A 12,115-nucleotide genomic window follows, 5' to 3' on the forward strand; every position below is an offset into this window, starting at 1 on the left:
GCCGGGGCTCTCTTCGTTCTCGAGCCTCGAACTGCACCCTTGATCGTTGCGCCGACGAATTGGGCGAACGCGAAGTTCGCGGATAAACGGTTGCGACGGGAATCCATGGCGGATGCTGTCTTCGACGGCGGCGCCTTCGAAAATGTACGTGCAACAATTTTTGGGAACGTCGAAACATTTCTTCGACTACTTTCCGTATTGGATCCGCCATTTTGTTTTTGGATCTGCCATTTTGTTTTTGGAACTCTCAGTTTCAGATTCGGCGACCATGAAAATTCTTGCATGCAAATTTTCAAGACCGTCGCAAAACTATGACTGCGTTAGATGCAGTAACAAATATTGCAAATTTCAAGGTTAAAAAAACTGCTTGTAAATGCGTAATGGACAGTGCAAGATTCAATGTGTCCATCGAAAAGATGAATCGGACGCAACATGTTCTAGGAAATCGAACAGAAAGATGGATCGGCGCATCCATCGTTTATCAGAGATTCACAGCTGAGATCGCTTTAAACAATGGCACGCGATACGAACGAATGTTTAGTCGTGTTTCTATCGACGCTTCCATCGATGCCAATTTCGTTTACGTTTTCTCCTCGACTTTCGTCCGCCATCGCCAAAGTGTTATCCCACAAGATGCGATAGCAGCGATCTCTCTGGGAGCCGGCGCGTGATCGATCGGCACCCAGAGAGCGTTCATTTACTTCGATTTGCCCTCTCGTGGTTATTACAGTGACACGTGGAGCGTCGAAAAGCGGGTACGGGCGCGTGCATACAGGAGAGCCGAGCCGAGGCGAGGCGAGGCGAGGCGCGTCGCGTCGCCGGGCTTCGAGTTCACGGCGAGCCGACCGTGTTTGCAGAGACGCCAGGCCGGAATTAATAAAGCCTTCCGCGTAGACCTGGTCGGATTTTTTCTATCAATTTCTCGGCTACGTTCCATATTTGAGCGTATTGTGCTCCGCGAACAATAACTCATCTCGATATTGCTGGCCTGGCTCTCTCGCATCCGGCGAGCCCTCTTCCCTCCTCTCCGTTCAATCTCCGCGTCTCTCCCTCGCACGCCCCCGCTATCTTTCGTTCGCTTTTTCGTTCCTCCCGACCAAACGGCCCGCCGCGCCGCCACCCCGCCGCATCGATAAAGTCACCGGCAGTCGCGATTTTACGACTCGAAACGGAACTTTTGCCTATTAAAGCGTGGCTCGTTAGCCTTGCATCGCGACGCCGCCGCGCGGACCAGGGTGGCAGGCGTCGGGACGCCTCCAGCCGGCCAGACGGAACCCCCGTTCGATTCTTTTCGGACGTTGACCGTCGCGAGACAATGGGTCCCACAATTCCGCTGATCGTTTTCGGAAGACCAGCCCGCCCCGTAGATCTTCGATGCTTCTGCGACGGGGGTGCAGCTTTTACCGGAATCCGCCGCGGCATCGTCGGACCACGCGTTCCACGAAACGTTTTTGCTCTTTTTCTGTCTAGAACAGGCGGGGCCTCGTTGCTCGCGATAGAGCACGGCCGATTCTACGCGGAGCGGTTCTGTTTCTGGACTCTACGAATCCTCTATTTTGCTCCCAGGGACCGCGGCTTGTTCTTGGCGACGCTGGTTCGAGCAAACATTACGTTCTAAAAATTCACTTCGCGTAACATAGACCCGGCGTCGTCGCTCTCGTTTTAAGACACGGGTCAACATTTTCCGCCGCTATGATTCTAACCCCACTTCCCTTTAATGCTAGAGCGTCGTCCACAGCTCGAGGAATCTTCGCGGAGAGCTTTCGTCGAGCTTGCGAATATTCCTCGGCTTTTCTCCGCAGCCGAGTCGCGAGAGAGTGAGAGAGAGAGAGCGAACGCGGAAGATCGAGGGCAATAAGTCGCCGAGGACAGGGCAGGGATCCGCAATCGCGGCGTGGCCGGCTCCGGGACAATTAACAGCGGAGCAGATGGGGCGGCGGGCCGGGGAAAGCCACGAAAGCCATTCCGTTCGGTGGCCGCGGCGGCGGGCAATACGGCGCGCCGCTGCGGGGCCGCACGTACGCGGCGACAGGTCGGCTTTAAAGGAGCCGCCGCGCCGCGGATCCGTTGCGTTTGCGTTCGCGTTTGCGTTTACGTTTGCGTGGCACGTGGCCATACTCGAGGAAAACTCTCGGCGGAACGGTAAGCCGGGGAACGAGAAGCCGGTTAATGAAGGATGGAAGGGCCGGCTGGCCTGTGTTTGAGAAGCACTAGTCCGGTCTCCCGAGAGTGGTCGGTCTTCTCCTGGATATCTGCCGGGGCACCGGGGATGAACGTAGCGCCGGGGCGGGGTACGGGCTCTCTCTCTCTCTCTCTCTCTCTGGCCACTTCCCAAGGGAACTCGTTTCAGCTCCGCGGCCCTCCCGCGCGCCGCACGGACCGACTGCTCGCGTAAAAGCGCGTCCGCGAGAGTGAGAAACCAGGTTATATGCAGATACATGCTCGTTCTTCCCGGCCTTTCTTCCACGATAGTCCCGTTCTCTCTCCTCGTTCCCACTTACCCAGCCTCCGCGCTGGCCTCTCTCCTCTCTTTTCTTCTCTCCGCTCTCTGCTTTCTCTCTCTCTCTCTCTCTCTCTCTCTGCTCTTCGCTCCTCTCGACTCGCCGCCCCTCGTTTCTTTCCTCGCCTCTGAAACGGCTCGACGATACCCTCAGGTACGAAATGGCAATCGCTCTAGGCTCTCCGTCTTTCTCCCTCCGCCCTCCGTCCGCTCGAGACTCGCCGCGCCGTTTCGCCTTTGTTCCAACGGGTCCTCGGCGTATCGCAAATCAACGCAGCTTCTTACTTTCCGCGCGGTCTTCTCGTATTTATTCAAGCATCGGGTCGCTTTTCCGCTGGGAAAAAAAAAGAAAAGAAAAAATAAAAAATAAAAACGATCGGGTTTTCCGCGCCGGTTTTTCCCTACGCGCGCAACCGTTTCCCGTCGTCGATCGACCGAAAGAATCCGCCGGATCGCCGCGAATTACGGCTCGGTCGGCCGTTAAGGGAAGATCGGAGCCTCGTCGTATTTTCACGGTGGCCAAATCCGGGGGGACTAGCCCAGGTTGCTTCGTCCTCCGCGAACCGGATTACGCGGGATCCCGATGAAACCGAGGGAGGAGAGAAACGCGTCCACGGTCGGCACACACCCTCGCAGCCCTCCTCCCCTCCCCCGTTTCGGACGATTTCCCGCCGAGCGGATTTTCACCGCGAGGTCTCGATCGATGCGTTTCCGATGCGGCTCTTCGAATATCGACCTTTGCCCTTTTGTTGCGTTTAAAGGGGAAGGGAGAGTCCGGGGCTGTGAAGTTAACCCTCTGCGGTCGGCGAAATTTTAACTTAAAATCTAAAATATTTCTTCGGATTTATCAATTTTATAATTTATCTAACAGATAATAGCTCTTGACAATTTTTTTAATATTAGTAAATTTGATGAAGATTATTTTAAAACGTGGCATGATAATTTTCAGAGGCGCCTGGGAGTCGCCATTCGACCGGAAAGGGTTGAAGCCTGGAGCTGGTACTTTTATACGGAAGTATGAGATGCCAAGGCATCCGCGAGACGTACATGAATCTCATCGGACAATCCATGGGTAAATTATCTTTAATTCCTCTTATTTATAATTTACAACTTTCGAGACCTGCCAAAAAAAAAGGTGGAAATTTTTATAAGCCTATGAACATAATAAGATCGTAATCCACAGGCGATACCCAGATTTTAAAGCGTTGTTCCGACGAGCGCGACAATATTTCTCGCTCGCGATTGAATTATTTAAACAGGTGCCCCAAGTACCCTCGTCCATCTACCGAGATAACTACCGGGTATACCGGTACGCGATCATCGTTTAACCGGATGGCTGACGGGTAACTCCCGGCGTCTCGTAAGTCACAGCTCTAATAGCGAGGCGAGGCGAGGCGAGGCGAGGCGCGCATCGCTGCTTCGGCCGAAGCGAATTCAATTAACGAGCGCGGGAAAGAAAGGACCGCGGGAACGGGGGCGGGTTGGACGACGCAGCAAGGGAAAACGCGAAGCGGAGAAAGCAGGCCGGGAAAAGCGCGCGGCGGCTTCCCACAGAGTAAACGAACGAAATTCGACGTCCGACAGAGCCGGGGTTTTCTTCCGACGCTGTTACGCTTCCACCGCCGCCGGAGAAAGATGGTCCCTATCCTGCGAGGATAGATGGATGGATAGATATAGCGACATAGCGAGAGAGAGATAAAGAGAGAAAGAGAGAGAGATAAAGAGAAAGGGAGAGGGGGAGAGATAGACAGAGGGAAAGGGGAGGGTAGAGGAAGAGGGAGCAAGCGCCGCCGTGCTCGCAGCGAGTCGTTTTTCTCTATTTTCCGCGTGGCCCAGTTGCGGCCGGGAAAAACAAAGGATACCGATTCCGATCCGCGCCGCTTGAAATATAGCCCGGCGGTTCACGCCCACGCGGGGCGGCCGAGCCGCTGCCGCTCTCTTCCAGCCGCCGATTAAATACCTAAATACCGTCAGCCGCCGATACGTGGCCGGGACGCGTTAAACGATTAATCGCGCTGATTGGATTCCAATTAGCCTGCTAACGACGCCGCGGCCAAAGCGGATTTTCCGCGCGCCGCGTCCACCGCCCTCCCCCTGCTCGCCCCCGCTCGGACCACCCCGCCGGGTCCGTTCTTTTTTTATTTTTGGCCAGCCTTCTATTCCGTTCGCCTTGCGCCACCCCGCGACCTTACACGCTAAACGTCCAGGTTCGACGATCGCTCCGCTCCCAGACGGCTCGGTTACGCGACGTCGAATATACGGCCACCGTGAAAGCGCATTTTCCTTTATTACCACCACCCACCCTCGCCCCCCCAGGACCAAGCGATTTTATTGGCTCCGCGAAGGAGCACCGGCCCCGCGCGCGACTCGCTCTCCTTATTCCGCTTCGTCTTCCAGGGTTCCGGGGTCTTTCCAAAGGGGGTGGTGGCTGGGCGGTCGGCAGTCTCGATAACCCCCCGAGCCCCGAGTTATATCGATGAAAAATCCCCTCCGGCGGCACGCGTTGAATTAGTAAAGAGTCAACCGTGTGTACCGGTTGACGGGGCACCAAAGAAGAACCGGAGTGAGAGCATCTCTCTCTCTCGCTCTCTCTCTCTCGGCTTTCAGGGCCACTGGCGAAAAAACTCCGTCGCGCCTCCTCGGCTCCGCTCGATCTCCATCCGAGCCATTTTACGCGATCTAACCTTCCTCCCTCTCTCTCTCTCTTCTTCTCTCTTTTTCTCACTTCTTTCTCTCTCTCTCTCTCGCGCTTTCTCTCTCCGTGTCGTGTACCCTCTCTGTCTTCGCCGGTGCACACGCGGCCAGTGTAAGCACGCCGTACGAATAACCGACAAACAGCCGTGTCGACGAAAGCTTCCCTAACCGAACGAACGTATTGCAGACGTATTTGCATTCAATTTCTTCGGAAGGGCTCTCCCCTCCGTCCCTCCCCCGGCTCGTCCTTTCAGCTTTCGTCTCTCTCTCTCTCTCTCTCTCTCTCTCTCTCTCTGCAGGCCTCTCTTTCCCGCCCCTCGTCGCCGCCGCTCCCTGCCTCTTTCTCGTTTTCTTCACCGTTGGCGCGCCGTCCCCCGCGGACCCCCTCCTACGGCTCGCCCTTTTCTTCGCTGCGAAATAGGGTCTCGAGGATGAAAGGAATGCACTTGCCAAACATTAGCATGCGCGCACGCCGGGGCTCGATACACAGCCGAGAAAGCCTCTGCGAGGGCGAGGAAGGGCTCGGACGCATCTCGCAAACACCCCCTACGACTCCGACGTCGTCGGCGAACGCCGACTCTTCACCGTCCCTGGCCCGTACCCGGCGTCCTCCGTCGATCCCTTATTAGAATCGTCGAGCGCGGAATGGGACTCTTTAGAATTCGGGTGGCAAATGCTGGGCTTCGTCGGCGCCAGAAATCTCCTGTCGATGGGACATAACCTGGCCAGTCTTTTCTATACTTATAGTTAGCTATATTTATATTTTATTAGTGTTGGGATGACGAGGTTGGGAGATGAAATTGTGCCTTATGTTTTAAATAATTTACTTCAACTCCACGCGTCAATGAAATCAACGTATATCAATGTAATTTATTCCAATTTGAACATAACACAATATTAAACTTTATGACTATATTAAAACAATGAATATTAAAGAAATGTTAAACTTCTGGTGTTACTGACTCGGTACTGTGCATTTCGGTGCACACTCCAACAATTAGCTATATTATAGTACAGTTAGCTGTACGGTTACTCTTCTTTATAGTTAGCTACCCTTTTTCTGGACAGTTTCTAAAGATGTACTTAGATCACCTTTTTCCATCTTCGAAATCGACTCTATAGACTCGCCTGCCAGTGCCACGGCAGTACATCAAATCCCTTCTGCACAATAATAACGCAAAGTGTACTCGCTGTTAAACAATGGATCCATCCCAATCACGCAAGAAATTAATTACGCGTCCGATTAATTGCGTGTACAGACTGTTCGGTGTGCAAGGTGCTTCCGGCCCGTTTGCCAATAAATAATACGAATAATAATATCGATAATAACAAATGTAATTGAAATCGACGCTGTATATTGTTTAAACGAGATTGTCGGGGAGGATCCGTCGCGCTAGCAATGTAACCGTCGGAGCGATCGATGTGTCCCACGGCCTTGGAAACGGTCGAACCGAGCCTGGCTTAATTATTCTCGCGACCGAAAGTTTGATTTTGGTCGCGGTAGCTGTCCCGGGTGCGCGCAGCAGGGTCACCCGAGGGTGTCCTGGTTCGGCACCTTTGTGCGGCCCCCGGGTATCTGGCAGCCGCGAGGTTCGGTGTCGCGCGCGCGGGGATCTTTCGGCACACCTCGGCCACCGTGCAAAAGGTCCCGGACCGCGCGCGGAACTTTCGGGATAGTTGTGCGGGGAAAGCACGGAAGCGGACGCCAAGTTTTACCGAAGAAACTCGCCGCGGCCGCTCGAAGGGGCGAATTATGTGGGCTTCGGGCTTCCCACTTGCTCCTCTGTTCGCCCGCCGCTTTTCTTATACGCGGCTTCCTTTTCCGTTTCTTCGAGTTATTCGTCACGCCGGCAGGACTTTCTTCGCCGCGACGACACGACGGGAACTATGCGGCTCTGCATGCTCCTTCCTTCCACCACCTCCTCCTCCTTCTCTTCTTACTCTCCCCTCGTGGAAAATGTCGCCGGGTTCCCGGGACGCCGAAGTCGATCGCCGGAAACTTTTCTCGTCCGGCGGTTCTTTGACAACGGCCGTGGAACATGCTTTTGTGTCGCGTTGCTGCGAGATCTGCCGGCCGTATTATGCCGTGTTAACGAAGAGCCGAGACCTGAATACGACCGGCTATGTGGGCCAGTTAACTGGCCTTTGTTTCCTGATTGCCGAAGAAAGAAGTGTTTAACACCGGGGAACTACCGACGAATTCGTGTCCGCCCACTTCTTCCATCCGCAGTTGCCCGGAGGATTATTATCTGAATGGACTTCTTTCGGTCGAACATTTTCTTCGGGGAAACTCCATTGTTCGTCACGGATCGTTCTATTTATTCGAACGATTCTTTCGGCGAATTCTTTATACGGATAATTCGGTGACGCCCTTGTTCGGTTACGATGCGACGGACGTTTAAGAATAATGGATAAATTGGGCGATCGCGACACGTGTATCTTCTGGCAATATCTTGACAAAGAAAAGAACTGTTTCGCCTTTTAATAGCTTTAATATATTTATCTGCTCCCGGCTCATACAATATAAATAGGAAAAAGATTTCGCTTTTTTAATTCAGCTGTATTTATTTCACTGTACTTCCTACACCTCGTCGATTCCACGGAGCACTCGATCGCGCCGGCCATCTAATGATCAACGCTTTCTCCCGCTCTCTTTTAATTAGAACCGATAATGTTTCCGCGTGCCCGTACAATGAGCGTGTCGTTAAAATAATATGGAACGTTTCGTAAATTACCGTCAATTATCGTCGCTGCCACTCGGACGAGGTATATCCATTCTCCACATGTAATTATACAAGGGAATATAGAGCACGGTGCCATCAATCTTCGATCATGCGCACGGGTTAATCGAAACAATTACTGCTCGCTTCTGCGCTTTTGCCAATCTCGCTGCAGCCACGGATACTGATCCCTTGGATAATCCTGCCTAGGTCCTTTCGATGTTCCGGGACTGTAGACTCTCTCTCTATCTCTCTCTCTCTCGGAGGAGGAGGAGGAGGAGGAGGAGGACTATTCCGGGCAAGGAACTTCCGGGCTCCGCCCCGCGACTATTCGTGTATCTCTTTAGGGTCTTCTCTTTGCATGATCATTGCTGGATTTCGGGACTTTTCGGGAGACTTTGAAACACTTTGGAGAACGTTCGCCGGATTTATAGAAATGTTTGAGGATTTACAAAGGATTCCGTGATTCGTGCTGGTGCAGGACTGTTCTCGATAGCGCGGAGGATCCTCGGAGGTCGGCCGAAGGATTTGCAACGATCTTTTGGATCTCTGACGGAGCAGAAGTCTTCGACGTTGGAAGACTATTCTTGCGGGTCCGTGGATCATTAAACGACCTCGTCGGGTCTCCGTGACCCGTCCGAAGCACTCCCAGGCCTCGGAAAGACCTCCGACGAGGCTATTCTCGGCAGAGTTCATAGGTCGTTAAAGGACTTTTACGGGATTCCTAGAGACGTCCGAGGAATTTCTAACGGACCCCGTCGCAGGCGCCTAGCAGTCCGAAAGTCTTCAGAATCTTCGGTAGAACGACTCCCCGAGAGTTACCTTCGCGGACTCGAGGAATTTCCTTGGTGGACCCTCGCCGTCCCCGGGGTCCTTTTAGGCCGCGACTTTGAACTTGTAATTAAACTTTCCATCTTCTTTCGTATTCTGAAAAAAAAAGTTGATATTAGCCTTTACGCGGTTATTCTTATTATAGCGGGCGGAAGGGAACCCGGGGGGAGAGAGCCGGGCTCCACGTAAATTATGCAGGACGAAGTGCGCGCGGGCCGACTTGGTTCTCGTCCCGCAATAACTGCAGACAGAGGAGTCCCGGGCCTCTCTTCCTACTCCAAGGTCCCTCTCCCTCCCTCTCTCTCTCTCTCTCTTGCTCTCGTCGGGGTGTTTCGGCAGACGATTCCCAATGGAACGTTACCACAGTCGAGAATTAATTTGCTCCCGAGAGTCGTACTTCGCAATTACTTTATCGTTTCTTCGGTGCTCGCTGTATCGTTTCCTTTTCCACTTGATATTTATCTTGGAGCGGCTCGTTGATCGACGAGCGTTCGTTTACGATTCTCCTTCCGAACGAACCAATTTTCGGCCTCTCTTAACTCGTCGTCGTCGTCGTAGTCGTAGTCGTCGAGCGACAAACTCCGTCCGTAACGATTCGTTTCAGGCGTAACAGGGAGGAAAAGAGACAGCGGGACGGTGGCAAACACGGAGGGAAGAAGCAAAGGAGAATGACGGAGCGCGACGAGAAAGAATGAGAGAGAGAGAGAGAGGGGGCCGGTTTCGATCCGTCGCGATTGTAGGCCGGGAACAGAACGGCGATAGGTTCAAGTGCGGCCGTCGATGACGCAAGCTAGCAAACTTATCGCGAACGCTGGCTGGCGGAAAAGCTCGTTTATTAAAGTCACGAGGCTGGTTGCTTATTAGAAATCGAGCCCGGCGCGGTGCCATTAATATTCATCGCCCGGTGTTTCGCCCGATAAAAGATTCCCCCTCGGTCCGGCCACCCCCCCCCCCACTCGCGGCGAGGAAGGCGCGCAAAAGTTCCGTTTCCTCTGTTCCGGGGGTTCTCGTCCGCGGATTATCTCGTTATTGCCGCGAAAGAAATCGGGGCGACGAGTGGCCGTGCGGCCGGTCCGTTCGATTCGTAATTACAACGCTCCAGTCTCGAGATCCGCAATCTCCGGACTCGTTTCCCGCCACCGCAATCTATTGTTCTCGCCGATGAAAACGGCCATAAACCGGGCCGAGGCCTATGAATTCTGGACTCGGGTACGCGGCTCGCCTCGCCTCGCCGCGCCGGTGCTCTCATGGTTGTTGCAAATTTTCCGCCGCGAACGCGCGACCGGTGACGTTTAATCGAACCGTGCTCGGATAAAATATTCGAATTGGAAGGTTACGCACCGTCGGCTCGCCACTCGCGAGCCGGGCATCAATTAATTTGGATTTATTAGAACGAAGAACTCGTCGATCGCCGCGGTACCGTCACTCTGTTTCCCTTTCTCTCTCTCTCTCTCTCGCTCTTTCTCTCTCCCTATCTCTCATTGTCTCCCTTTCGCTCTGCTGCGCGTTCTCGCGAGCCCTCTCCTCCTCCTCCTCCTCGTCCTCCTCCTCTTTACCCGTTTCTATCGCCGCCACCGTTATTCCCTTGATTTTAACGAGGCCGCCGTTAATTCCCGGCCGCGCGCAATCCCGGCTAGAAATTCACGTGTTTATCGATTATCCATCCCGGGGCCCCCGTACATTGTGGCGATCGTTTCCGTTTCACGATTAATCAGGACTCGCGATTAATTCTACGGCCTCGGTCAACCCGGTCACCTTAGCGACCATCATCCTACCTGGCCGACGCTGATGCGCACCGCGTCACGGTGTTTCGACCATTTCAATCGCGACTGATATTACAACGATCCATGAAAACCGTCGTTCCTCTCTGTCCCCCCACCCCCCGTAAGAGTTTGACGTTAAACGTCAACGCGCGCTGATGGTCACAAACGATACGCGCGCACGACGATACCGGACACGTCGATCGACGATTTTTAGACGAATCTCCCCGTTCGCCACCGTTTTAATTGGCCCGCCGTGCTGTGACAGATATGGAGGATCATGGAATTTTCCAAGACAGTAATAATAATTATTATTTTTATACAGGGTGATTGTTGCGATATTTCTCGATTTTTCAACTATTTTCACACTTTGCGCGATTAGAATGATCTTGAGTTATAGGTCGCTGGATTCGTCTTAAAATCGGTAATAATGTCATCATACAAAAAAGTATATAGTTCAATTGGAAAAAACATCGTTGACCTTGTAATCTCGAAAAGTATGTAGAGATAAAATTCTTTGTTGTAAATTCGATTCAACGATGTAAAAGTAATTATGTTAGTAGTCGTATTAGTAATCACATAAAAAATTAAATGAAATAGATTGTCAGAAATCTTGCTGAAGAAACACGGAACTAAAAATGAAATATGCTCGATGTGCTTACAGATGCTGGCGGACGGTCGAAAGAATCGCGGTCGTTAACGACTCCTCGAAGGATGAAGTAATGTTCGGTGACACGATGGACTCGAAGTACCAGGCGGTAGTTTCCCGGGGTACCACGAAATCGCTGATTAACAGGCAAGTTTCGATTGCCAATTAAACAGAAACGGGACGGTGTTTCTTGGTCGTCCGGCAGCCAGCCGGCGGAAGTAGGTCAATAAGTGAGACATTTCAAACAAAGTGCAATTACGTACGATCAAATGAGAGAAATCGAGCCGCGGGTAAACGACGTCCGTCCGTCCCGTCTACGGGAAAACGTTTGTTCAAAGTGCGGCCACCTCTCCACCGGTGGTGGGGGTTTTTCAATTTTCCGTATCAATTTTATCCCCGATAGTTCGCGAGATCCGTGGGTGCCAATTTTCGGAGGGTGGCAGACTCCCCCCCCCCTTGGGTCTCGATTCTAGGTAGAGAAAAAAAATTGTGCCACCTTATATTGACTGTTCTACAAACCCACAAAGTTCCATCGAGATCCGACAGCCGATTGGACGGTTTCGATATCGTTGCGGTGGAAGCTCCGTTATCCGAACTTCCAGCGCGGTTCTATTATGTTACAAAGGGAGCGTCGTTTCGCGTTTTACATTGGACGTAGAAGACGCTGGACTTGGCGGGAAGGTTCACGGAGAAAGAGATTTATTGCTTCGGTAAACGTCGATGAAACGCAACGGCAAACAAAATGTCCGCATCTCGAAACGTCGAAGAATATGCGTGCAAAACGGCGATAGGGTTGGTCGATGTTTCGCGGTCTAAAAAAATTGTCCAAGTTTACGGTTACACCAACGGGTTCGCTCGATTATTTTCCGCGCGAATTCCTGCACGGAAAAAAAATTCTTATTTGAATGAAATCTAACGAATTTGTTATCTGGACGAGTTTCTATTCGATTGGACATTTATT

The 12,115-nt window shown here is 52.5% G+C and overlaps 1 protein-coding gene across 1 annotated transcript in view; it reads left to right on the plus strand.

Moving 5' to 3' along the window:
• Positions 1–12,115, plus strand: part of LOC144469967 (uncharacterized) — a 54,625-nt gene that overhangs the window by 3,434 nt on the left and 39,076 nt on the right. The window contains exon 2 of the mRNA XM_078180720.1: positions 3,450–3,572. The gene's annotated coding sequence lies outside the window, so the exon portion shown is untranslated. The remainder of the gene's footprint in view (positions 1–3,449; positions 3,573–12,115) is intronic.

Source organism: Augochlora pura, chromosome 5 (assembly GCF_028453695.1).
Source record: "Augochlora pura isolate Apur16 chromosome 5, APUR_v2.2.1, whole genome shotgun sequence".
In the NCBI taxonomy this organism is placed as follows: domain Eukaryota; kingdom Metazoa; phylum Arthropoda; class Insecta; order Hymenoptera; family Halictidae; genus Augochlora; species Augochlora pura.